The 12944-nt window shown below is 35.3% G+C and overlaps 1 protein-coding gene across 5 annotated transcripts in view; it reads right to left on the bottom strand.

The window, feature by feature from the left end:
- Positions 1 to 12944, bottom strand: part of CCSER1 (coiled-coil serine rich protein 1) — a 1404567-nt gene that overhangs the window by 705051 nt on the left and 686572 nt on the right. The window lies entirely within an intron of this gene.

Below are 12944 nucleotides of genomic sequence, written 5' to 3'. Positions count from 1 at the left end.
GCTACATGTAATTTGACAGAAAACACTGTTGTTAAGGATTGATAAATATGCCACGAATAGTTCTTTTGAAAGAAAAGTGTTTCAAAGGAAAACCAACCAAAAGAACTAAACTCACTAAGTCCTCAACAAGTTCAGCAAAATGCATACAAGTTTCTAGGGGAGGGAAGAGAAGGAAATAAAAACATTTGAAATGTCTCATTCAGTGAGAGAATGCTCTTAATGTTAATATAATTTCAAATGCTATTTGACTTATTCCAGTATTCTGTGGACATGTAAGAATTAGTTCCTTCCTATTTATCATGACAAAAATTTCTCCTTAAAACTATATTCCTCATCTTCTCCAATTACTTGTCCCACCTCATATACAACCCTAGAACACTGATACTCTAATACTTAATATCCCCTAAGAAATCCTAAAATGTACAAATGATTATCTGTTTTAAATTAAAAAGTCAGGAAGTCTCACTGATGTAAAGGATACAAATTTTCAGAGGTAATAATTTTTAAACATCTTAAAACACTTTTTTCGGTTTCTTTGTAAAAATAAAAAAGGATAAATTGAAGTATAACTACAAAATGAACTCATGTTAGAAATCAGTGAATACTTGCTCAAATACCAATATATAAATCTAAAATCAAAATTGAGTTTTTCAGTATATTTGTGCTTTGTAAGGTCTACCTACCCAAATAGAAAAACTGAACCACTGGAACAGAGCCGAGAAATAACAATGTTTGAAATGCACATTTAATGTAGAAAAATAAACAGAAGTCTTTGTCTACATTTTCATTTGCTAGTATTAAATAGGCATTGACACAAACCATACATGCTATGGACTAAATGGTATCTCTCTCAGATTTATTTGGTGAAGCCCAAACACCCAGTGTGATGGTATTTGGAGATGAGGGTGTTTATGAGATGCTTGAGCTTAGACATGGTCATGAAAGCTGGGTCCTCATGATGGGATTAGTACCCTTACATACCACAGGCTTAGTCGTGTCCAACTCTTTGAAGCCCCATGAACTACAGCCTACAAGGTTCTTTGTATAGGAAATTTTCCAGGCAAGAATAATGGAGCAGGTTGCCATTGCTTACTCCAGAGGATCTTCCCAACCCTGGGATCAAACCCATGTGTCTTATATCTCCCACATTGGCAGGTGGATTCTAAAACCACTGAGCACCTAGGAAGCCCAATGCTCTTCTAAAAGAAACAAAAGTTACACACCATTTCTCCCTCTCCTCAACTCCATGTGCATACACAACAAAAATCATGCGAGCACACAGCTTACATGAGGTAAGAATTAAGATTCTTTTAAATGAGGAACCTGTATAAGAGTTGACTCCATTAAGAACGGCAAATATTAGGGTAATGGGTATCCAGAAGAAGAAGTGATTAGAAAATTTAAAAAAGTACTAGCTGAGAACTTTCTAAACCTAGAGAAGGAACCAGAAGTATTAATACAAGCCCATGACATTAAGCACCTAATTATCTCAATACAACAAGACCTTTCCCAGAATACACTATATTTAAATTGGCAACAGTCAGTTCAGTTCAGTTGCTCAGTCGTGCCTGACTCTTTGCGACCCCATGAATCGCAGCACGCCAGGCCTCCCTGTCCATCACCAACTCCCAGAGTTTGCTCAAACTCATGCCCATCGAGATGGTGATGCCATCCAGCCATCTCATCTTCTGTCGTCCCCTTCTCTTCCTGTTCCCAATCCCTCCCAGCATCAGGGTCTCTTCCAATGAGTCACCTCTTCGCATCAGGTGGCCAAACTATTGGAGTTTCAGATTCAGCATCAGTCCTTTCAATGAACACCCAGGACTGATCTTCTTTAGGATGGACTGCTTGGATCTCCTTGCAGTCCAAGGGACTCTCAAGAGTCTTCTCCAACACCACAGTTCAAAAGCATCAATTTTTCGGCACTCAGCTTTCCTCACAGTCCAACTCTCACATCCACACATGACCGCTGGAAAAACCATAGCCTTGACTAGACGGACTTTTGTTGGCAAAGTAATGTCTCTGCTTTTTAATAGGCTATCTAGGTTGCTCATAGCTTTCCTTCCAAGGAGTAAGCATCTTTTAATTTCATGGCTGCAATCACCATCTGCAGTGATTTTGGAGCCCAAAAAAATAAAGTCAGTCACTGTTTCCACTGTTTCCCCATCTATTTGCCATGAAGTGATGGGACCTGATGCCATGATCTTAGTTTTCTGAATGTTGAGCTTTAAGCCAGCTCTTTCACTCTCCTCTTTCACTTTCATCAAGAGCCTTTCTAGTTCCTCTTCACTTTCTGCCATAAGGATGGTGTCGTTTGCATATCTGAGGTTATTGATATTTCTTCCAGCAATCTTGATTCCAGCTTGTGCTTCATCCAGCCCAGCGTGTCTCATGATGTATTCTGCATATAAGTTAAATAAACAGGGTGACAATATACAGCCTTGATGTACTCCTTTTCCTATTTGGAACCAGTCTGTTGTTCCCTGTCCAGTTCTAACTGTTGCTTCCTGACCTGCATACAGGTTTATCAAGAGGCACATCAGGTGGTCTGGTATTCCCATCTCTTTCAGAATTTTCCACAGTTTATTGTGATCCACACAGTCAAAGGCTTTGGCATAGTCATTAAGCAGAAATAGGTGTTTTTCTGGAATTCTCTTGCTTTTTATATGATCCAGCGGATGTTGGCAATTTGATCTCTGGTTCCTCTGCCTTTTCCAAAACCAGCTTGAACATCTGGAAGTTCATGGTTCACATATTGCTGAAGCCTGGCTTGGAGAATTTTAAGCATTACTTTACTAGTGTGTGAGATGAGTGCAATTGTGTGGTAGTTTGAGCATTCTTTGGCATTGCCTTTCTTTGGGACTGGAATGAAAACTGACCTTTTCCAGTCCTGTGGCCATTGCTGTGTTTTCCAAATTTGCTGGCATATTGAGTGCAGCACTTTCACAGCATCATCTTTCAGGATTTGAAATAGCTCACCTGGAATTCCATCACCTCTGCTAGCTTTGTTCATAGTGATGCTTTCTAAGGCCCACTTGACTTCACATTCCAGGATGTCTGCCTCTAGGTGAGTGATCACATCATCGTGATTATCTGGGTCATGAAGATCGTTTTTGTACAGTTCTTCTGTGTATTCTTGCCAGCTCTTCTTAATATCTTCTACTTCTGTTAGATCCATACCATTTCTGTCCTTTATCGAACCCATCTTTGTATGAAATGTTCCCTTGGTATCTCTTATTTTCTTGAAGAGATCTCTAGTCTTTCCCATTCTATTGTTTTCCTCTATTTCTTTGCATTGATCGCTGAGGAAGGCTTTCTTATCTCTCCTGGCTATTCTTTGAAACTCTGCATTCAAATGGGAATACTTTTCCTTCTCTCCTTTGCTTTTCACTTCTCTTCTTTTCACAGCTATTTGTAAGGCCTCCTCAGACAACCATTTTGCCTTTTTGCATTTCTTTTTCATGGGGATGGTCTTAATCCCTGTCTCCTGTACAATGTCACGAACCTCCATCCATAGTTCATCAGGCCGGCACTCTGTCTATCAGATCTAGTCCCTTAAATCTATTTCTCACTTCCACTGTACAGTCATAAGGGATTTGATTTAGGTCATACCTGAATGGTCTAGTGGTTTTCCCTACTTTCTTCAATTTAAGTCAGCAGTCAGTAACAAAGAAAAATAAATTAAAGGCAGTCAGGAATAAAGGATAAAGGTTTCTTACAAAAGTATCCACATCAGTCTATCAGCAGAGTTCTCAGCAGTAATTCTACAAGCCAGGAAGGAGTGAAATGACGTACTCAAAATATTGAAAGACAAAAACTGTCAGCCAAGAATATTCAGAAAAATTATCATTCAGATATAAAAGAGAATTAAAGACCTTCCCAGACAACAGCTGTGGGAGTTCACCACTAAAACCATTTTACGTCTGCTTAAAGGAGCTCTCCTACCACAAACAAAAAGGCAACACACACACACAACTTTGAGTAAGGTGATACAATCAGAAAACTGCAACTCTCATCAGAGTAGGTTTTTAAATACTAAAAGGTTATAAGGGGGAAATTTAGCTACTTCGATTTGGTAATGAACTCACAACATTAAAAGAAGGATAATTTGAGACAACACAAACACAAAAGTGGAAGAGGAAAAGGATGTAATCCATATAGGCAAAGTAAGTAAGATGCTATTAGAAGAAAAAAGACAGTTTTATCTCTGAAATATTTTATTCAAACCTCATGGTAACCAGAAAACAAATTTAGAGCAGAGACATGAAACAATATATACAAAATGGAGAAAAACATCATAGAAAATCAAACTAGAATGTCATACAGAAAAACATACGCAAACAAACAATAGAGATATAGAGCAACCAGAAAAAAATAAATGGCAGTACTAAGTCCTCAATAATTACCCTAAATGAACATAGACTGAACTCAAAACAGAGTGGCTAAATAGATTAAAAAATGAGACCCAAATATATGCTGCCTCCAGAAGACATCTCACCTCCAATGACAAACAGGCTGAAAGTGAAAATCAAAGATGATACTCCAAGTAATTGTCAGTCAAAAGAAAGCAATAAAGCTACACTCAGATAAAACAGACTTCAAGACAAAAAGGGTAATGAAAGAAAAAAAATGGATAGTACGTAATCATAAAGGGGAGAAGTAATCAAGATGTAACAAATAATATATATGCACTCTATATATGAGCATCAAAATATGTATAAGAATTACACATAGACCTTTAAAGAGCAATATAGTGCAACACAATAGTACAAGGGGACTTTAGACAGCTCACTCACAACAATGGATAGACAAGAAGCAAGAGAACAATCAACAAGAAAACAAGAAACAATCGACGAGAAAACAACAGCTTCAAATGTCAGGCTAATTGAGTTTGATAGATTTAAACAGAACATTCCATCTAAATCCAGCAGAATATACTTTCTTCAACTATACATGGAATCTTCAAGGGTAAGACTACATGTTGAGACACAGGTTAACAAATTTAATATTGAAATCCAGCATCTTTTCCAAATACAATGCTATGAAACTAAAAATCAACTATAAGAAAAAGTCTGGAAAAATCATAAATAAAAAAAGACTGAAAAACATGCTACAGAACAACTATTGGGTCAACGAAGCAATCAAGGAAAAATAAAAATACCTGAAGACAAATGAAAATGAAACACAGCATGCCACAATCTATGAGGTGCAGCAAAAATGATGAGAGGTTAACAGCAATATAGGTGTACATCAAGAAACAAGAAAAATCTCTAATCTAAACAAGAAACATAACTAAAGGAACTAGAAAAAAAACAAATAAAGCCCCAAATGTGTGGAAGGAAGGAAATAAAGATCAGAGTGAAAATGAATGACATAGAGACTAAAAAGACAATAAGAAAGATTCAAACTAAGAGCTGGTTCTTTGAAAAGATTTACAAACATGTAGCTAGAGCCATTGAGAAAGAAAGCAAGAAAACACTGACAAATGCAATCAGAAAAGAGGAGAAACTTTAAGATATCTCAGTAATACAAAAGGCTATCTAGAGTAAGTGAACACATTCTTAGATTCATATAACCAGGACCGAATTATAAAGAAATGGAAATATACAGACTGATCACTAGTACAGAAGTTGAAACTGTAATCAAAAACCTCCCCAAAACACAAAAAGCCAGGACTATACAACTTCACAGCTGAATTCTATCAAACATTAAAAGATTTAATACATATCCATTTCAAACCTTTCCCCCGTCAAAAAAATAAATAAATAAATAAAGCTTTGAAAAGGAATTCAATCTAACTCATGTTACCAAATGATATTAATATCAGACAGACACATAAAAATTATAGACCAGTATCTCCAATGAATATAGATGTAAAAGTCCTCAACAACATATTAGCAACCTAAACACAACAACACATTAGAAGGATCACATGACATGATGACACAGGATTTATTCCAGAGATGCAGTTTAACTTCCACTAAAGAAAAACTAAACTTAAATGATACACTACACTAAGAAAATGCTAAAAGCCGTATTGTCTCAGAGATACAGAAAAGCATTTGACAACATTTAAATACACATTTGTGATAAAAAAAAACTTCCAATAAAGAGATTATAGAAGGAACATACTTCAACACAATAAAGGACATACATGACAACCCCACAGCTAACATTATATTCAATGGTGGAAAACTGAAGCTATTCTTCTAAAATCCAGAATAATCCAAGTATGACTATTCTCACTAACTCTTATTCAATGTATTATTGAATCTAGTCAGAGCAATTAGGAATGAAAAAATAAAACACATTCAAACAAGAAAGGAAAAAGTGAAATTGCCACTTTATAGATGATATGTAAAGAAAAATCATATCATATAGATGATATGATTTTTCTTTACAGAAAACCCTAAAGACTACACACACACACACACGAATAATAAATGCAATAACATTGCAGGGAACAAGAGCAAAAATCCTTTGTACTTGTGTATGTTAACAATGAGTCAGCAGAGGACAGATACTACACATAGGAATAATACACCCAAGATATTAAAAGAAATTCAAGACACAAATATAAAAGCTATTCTGAGTTCATGAACTGGCAAAGCTAACATCACTTCTTGGCCTTTTGACTAAGATCAAGTGTAACACGGGGGCTTTCCACATGGCACAGTGGTGAAGAACCCACCTGCCAATGTAGGAGACTCAGAGGACGCAAGTTTGACCTCCACCTCAGTCAGGAAGACCCCTGGGAGGAGGAAATGCCAATCCACTCCAGTATTTTGTCCACTCCATGGACAGAGGAGTCCGGTGGGCTACAGTCCATGAGGTCTCAAGGAGTTGGACATGACTGAGAGACTGGGCACAGCACTGCTTTAGATTTCATGGACATTTAAACAATCTACAGATTCAGACTGCAATACAGATCGCAATCTATCAAAATCCAAAAGACATTTCACAGAAATGAAATAAAAATTCTAAAATTTGCATGGGAACCAAAGATGACCCCAAATAGCCAAAGTGATCTCAAGAAAAAAGAACAAAGCTGAAGTTATCCAACTCCCTGATTTCAAACTACTGCAAAGCCATAGTAATCAAAACAGCATGGTACTGGCAGAAAAGAAAAAAAAAAAAAAATCATAGATCAATGGAACAGAATTGAGAGCCCAGAATTAAACCTATTTGTGTATGGTCACAATTTATGACAAAGCAGAGAACATATAATGGACAAAGGATAGTCTCTTCAACAAATTTTACTAGCAAAAAAAAACACGCAAAAAACTAGAACCACTATCTTACACCACATAAAACTCACAATGGATTAAACAACTGAATGTAAGACCTGAAACAATAAACTCTACAAGAAAATATAAGCAAAACATTGACATTAGATCTAGCAATATCTTTCCCTTGCCTAAGAAGACATAACAAGAAATAAGAAGAAAAATAAGCAAATTGCACTACAAACTAAAATTCTTCGCATAATGAAACCACCATCAAAATGAAAGACAAGCTACTGAATGGAAGAAGTTTCCAAATCATATAACCAATAAGGGGTTAGCATACAACTCAATATCAACAAACAATCCAATAAAAAATAATTGGTAGAGAAGCTGAATAGACATTTATCCAAAGAAGACATTCAAATAGCCAATAGGCACATAAAAAGAAGTTCAGTATCATTGTTTACTCGGGAAATGAAAATCAAATCCCCAGTAATTTATTATGCCACAACTGTTAGAATGGTTATTATCAAAAAGGCAAGAAATAACATTGTAGACAGGATGTGGAGAAAAGGGGATCTTTCTAAACTGTTAGTAAAAATGTTAAGTTGGGGAAGCCACTATGGAAAATAGCATGGAGATTCCCACAAAAAAATTAACTACGAGGCTCCAGTTATCCCACCTGAAAGCAGCTTTTCTGCCCCTTTCCTGCTTGCCCATTTTTGTGTCCCTCTAACCTTAGCAGAATCAAATTATAGGAATGAGATTACTAGGCAATTTATCTTAATTTCTGCATTCACACTATGCCTTGTCTAACTTGTTGATTCTTTTTTTTTTTTTTTTTAAGTGGTTTTTTTTTTTTTTAATTTTTTTGTCATACATTGATATGAATCAGCCATAGATTTACACGTATTCCCCATCCCGATCCCCCCTCCCACCTCCCTCTCCACCCGATTCCTCTGGGTCTTCCCAGTGCACCAGGCCCGAGCACTTGTCTCATGCATCCCACCTGGGCTGGTGATCTGTTTCACCATAGATAGTATACATGCTGTTCTTTTGAAATATCCCACCCTCACATTCTCCCACAGAGTTCAAAAGTCTGTTCTGTATTTCTGTGTCTCTTTTTCTGTTTTGCGTATAGGGTTATCGTTACCATCTTTCTAAATTCCATATATATGTGTTAGTATGCTGTAATGTTCTTTATCTTTCTGGCTTACTTCACTCTGTATAAGGGGTTCCAGTTTCATCCATCTCATTAGGACTGGTTCAAATGAATTCTTTTTAATGGCTGAGTAATATTCCATGGTGTATATGTACCACAGCTTCCTTATCCATTCATCTGCTGATGGGCATCTAGGTTGCTTCCCATGTCCTGGCTATTATAAACAGTTCTGCGAGAACACTTGGGGTGCAACATGTCTCTTTCAGATCTGGTTTCCTCAGTGTGTATGCCCAGAAGTGGGATTGCTGGGTCATATGGCAGTTCTATTTCCAGTTTTTTTAAGAAATCTCCACACTGTTTTCCATAGCGGCTGTACTAGCTTGCATTCCCACCAACAGTGTAAGAGGGTTCCCTTTTCTCCACACCCTCTCCAGCATTTATTGCTTGTAGACTTTTGGATAGCAGCCATCCTGACTGGCGAGTAATGGTACCTCATTGTGGTTTTGATTTGCATTTCTCTAATAATGAGTGATGTTGAGCATCTTTTCATGTGTTTGTTAGCTATCTGTATGTCTTCTTTGGAGAAATGTCTGTTTAGTTCTTTGGCCCATGTTTTGATTGGGTCATTTATTTTTCTGGAATTGAGCTGCAGGAGTTGCTTATCCTGGGCCATAAATCTGGTCTTGGAAAATACAAAAAAATTGAAATCATTCCAGTCATCTTTTCTGACCAAAGTGCAGTAAGATTAGATCTCAATTACAGGAAAAAAATTGTTAAAAATTCAAACATATGGAGGCTAAATAACACGCTTCTGAATAACCAACAAATCATAGAAGAAATCAAAAAAGAAATCAAAATATGTATAGAAATGAATGAAAATGAAAACACAACAACCCAAAACCTATGGGACACTGTAAAAGCAGTGCTAAGGGGAAGGTTCATAGCATTACAGGCTTACATCAAGAAACAAGAAAAAAACCAAATAAATAACCTAACTCTACACCTAAAGCAACTAGAGAAGGAAGAAATGAAGAATCCCAGGGTTAGCAGAAGGAAAGAAATCTTAAAAATCAGGGCAGAAATAAATGCAAAAGAAACTAAAGAGACCATAGCAAAAATCAACAAAACTAAAAGGTGGTTTTTTGAAAAAATAAACAAAATTGACAAGCCATTAGCAAGACTCATTAAGAAACAAAGAGAGAAGAACCAAATTAACAAAATTAGAAATGAAAATGGAGAGATCACAACAGACAACACTGAAATACAAAGGATCATAAGAGACTACTACGAGCAGCTCTATGCCAATAAAATGGACAACTTGGATGAAATGGACAAATTCTTAGAAAAGTATAACTTTCCAAAACTGAACCAGGAAGAAATAGAAGATCTTAACAGACCCATCACAAGCAAGGAAATCGAAACTGTAATCAAAAATTTTCCAGCAAACAAAAGCCCAGGACCAGATGGCTTCACAGCTGAATTCTACCAAAAATTTAGAGAAGAGCTAACACCTATCTTACTCAAACTCTTCCAGAAAATTGCAGAGGAAGGTAAGCTTCCAAACTCATTCTATGAGGCCACCATCACCCTGATTCTTTTCTTAGATAAAAAGAATGAAAAACAAAGCAGTTAAAAAAAATCAGGAACTCTCTACCATGGGCTCAGTACACAATTCTACCTTTTCCCCAGATTGCTCGCTTTTCTGATTATAGCACCTTTCCTTTCTACTGACACTTGCCACTCAGATTATCAGCTTTCAAGCTGTGAGCAAACAAACCTGAGTTTGGTAATACCACCTCTGGGTATTTATCCCAAGAATATGAAAACACTAATTAAAAAGATGAATTTCCTCTTATGTTCACAATAGCCAAGATATGAAAACAGACTAAGTGTCCATCAAAGAATGAATAGAGAATATATGGCATATGTACACAATGGACTATCTGTCAGCCATAAAAAAGGATGGAATCTTGCCATTTATAACATGGATAGAACTTAAGAGTGTTATGCTAAGTAAAAAAAAAAATCAGAGAACACAAATAGTATATGATTTCATACGTGAGGAATATCAATAAACTAAGAAACAAAGTTAAAACACACAAACACACACAAAAACCCTAACACACCAAACAGAGAAGTAAATGGCAACCCACTCCAGTATTCTTGCCAAGAGAATCCTGTGGACAGAGGAGCCTGGTGGGCTGCCGTCTATGGGGTCTCACAGAGTCAGACACAACTGAAGCGACTTAGCAGCAGCAGTAACACACCAAACAAAAGCACATATAGATATAGAAAACAGAGTGTTGGTTACCAGAGGTGAAGAAGCTGTTGGAGAGGGGAAAATGGATACAGAGAATCAACTGTATAGTGACAGACGGAAACTAAATTTTTGGTGGGGAGGATGCTGTAGTCTATACAGAAGCAGAAACATGATGTTGTCCACATGCAAATGTAAACTATTATATACCAATGTGACCTCAATAAAAAATAAGTTTAGAAAGTAATATAAAAACATTTATTTTGCCCCCAGGCTCTTTAGTTAGGGCTTCTAACTTCTTTAAACCCCTGAAAATATCAAAGTGTGACTAAATAATTATAAAAAATATAAATAATAAAACTTTATTGAATATAAATTCCGTATTGGTATAATTACATATTAGTTTGATTTATAGTGTATATATAGGTAAACTGCTTATGATAATAGCAGTGGTTAAGAAATTAGAAAAGCATAATAAACAAAGCTAAACTAAATTATTACAGATTGTGACTACTATAACAGCATATAGGACACTGGTTTCTAAAATGTTTTCAAATTTATACTTTATCTATTTAAATTTGAAAAGTTAAATTCAATGTATACTTTGTCAAAATGTCACAAGTTACTTATCAGAAATACTAGGACCTAGTATTCAATGGATTCAAGTGGCTTATATTACTTTGATGTGACTGTCACCTTGTCCATGCTCCAAGTCCAGTTCTAATGATGATTTTTAACAATGTTTCTTCTTCCTTAAATTTCTAAGTCATCTAAACACTTTTTTATTTAGGCAGGTTTCCTTAAACAAACAATTTTCAAAAGTTAACATTGCCCTCTGGGAAACTATTTAAGATGACTATGTAAACTGCATGGCACAAAATTAAAATGGTACCTTGACAGTTACCTAAAAAAATTTAGAAGCTAAGTCAATTTTTAGTAATTCAAGTTTTTTAAAAAAGCAACACCTGTGTCTCATTTTACTAGATTAACCAACAGAGGACATTTTTGGAAGGAGGGGTACTAAATTAATTCTAGCTATGTGACAAGGGCTCTAGAGGTAATCATTTTCCTTCTCATTTCATTCAATACATAAAGATCTGATTTCTTATATATTTCTTTCTTTTCAATGTAGGTGGGGAAAAATGAACACTTTTTTCTCCGTTCATTATCCAAAACAAGCATTCTCTGACAAAGCACAAACATTTTCTGCTGTGTTAAAACTCATAGTTCTCTGCATCCATTCATAAATATCTATATGTTTTTCTTAAACTCAAAGCTTAATTACATAATATATAATTATAAGGTTATATATAACAATGTTTCATGTTATAAAGTTTATATTATAAACAAATTTATAAAAGGTTATTCCCAGTAATGTAAGATATGCTTCTTTTGTCTGTAATGATTTACTATTTTAAGAACTGCTTAATGCATTTTCTGAAGTGATAATAATAAGCTCATAGGACCGATGATCAGCATTAAACCCAGTCATGAAACCACAATCTAAAGGTCAAGTGTCAATAAAACTGTCATCAGTTGTCAAGGGTCAATAAAGCAGTCTCTAAATTTGTCTGCTATCTCACTTGTATGTTCTCAGAAAAGTTCTCAGAAGCGTGATGGTCTATAAAAGTGTTTTGTCATTTAATTGTATTTAATAATTACATAATACATCACTGTTAAAGTAGTCAAATCTCAATATCATAAAGAACATTACTGACTGGGGTTTGTTTTCTCGATCTTGGATAATAAGTCAGGGCCTCTTATTGTATGTTTATTTTACTGGCATTCTTAAGAACTCAATTTTTTTTAAAAAGTTCTCATTACTTTCTCATTTTTGTTTTGAAGAATTCTTTATTTCTATCAGATGAAATGTGTTATATTACAAAATACTATTCATCTATGTAATATCATATTTGTTGACTGCACATACTTTAAAAAATAGTGCCCACTGCTATTCTTGTTACCTACCAAACATGCTTTCATGTTATAAAACTATGATTTAATACATCTGTGATGTCACATCTTAAAAAAAAAACAGAAAACATGAACTACAATATCATGTTTGTGTATAGCTTTTAGATAATTGGGGATTTATATGTCTTTATTAACAAAGTCTCATTAGGTTAACAGATGTTTGGTACCCTTAAGTAAAATTTGCTTTTGTCTGCAAAATTATTCAGTACTTTACTTCATATTACATGACTGTGTCTCTAGGTATGGCAATATGGACTTAAGTCTTGCACTTTACAAAATAAAATGTGGCCTTAGTCTTCACAATTTTTGATAGGTACACTTGAAA

This window comes from Cervus canadensis, chromosome 19 (assembly GCF_019320065.1).
Source record: "Cervus canadensis isolate Bull #8, Minnesota chromosome 19, ASM1932006v1, whole genome shotgun sequence".
Taxonomy (NCBI): Eukaryota; Metazoa; Chordata; class Mammalia; order Artiodactyla; family Cervidae; genus Cervus; species Cervus canadensis.
This window is presented reverse-complemented; position numbering and strand designations above follow the sequence as displayed.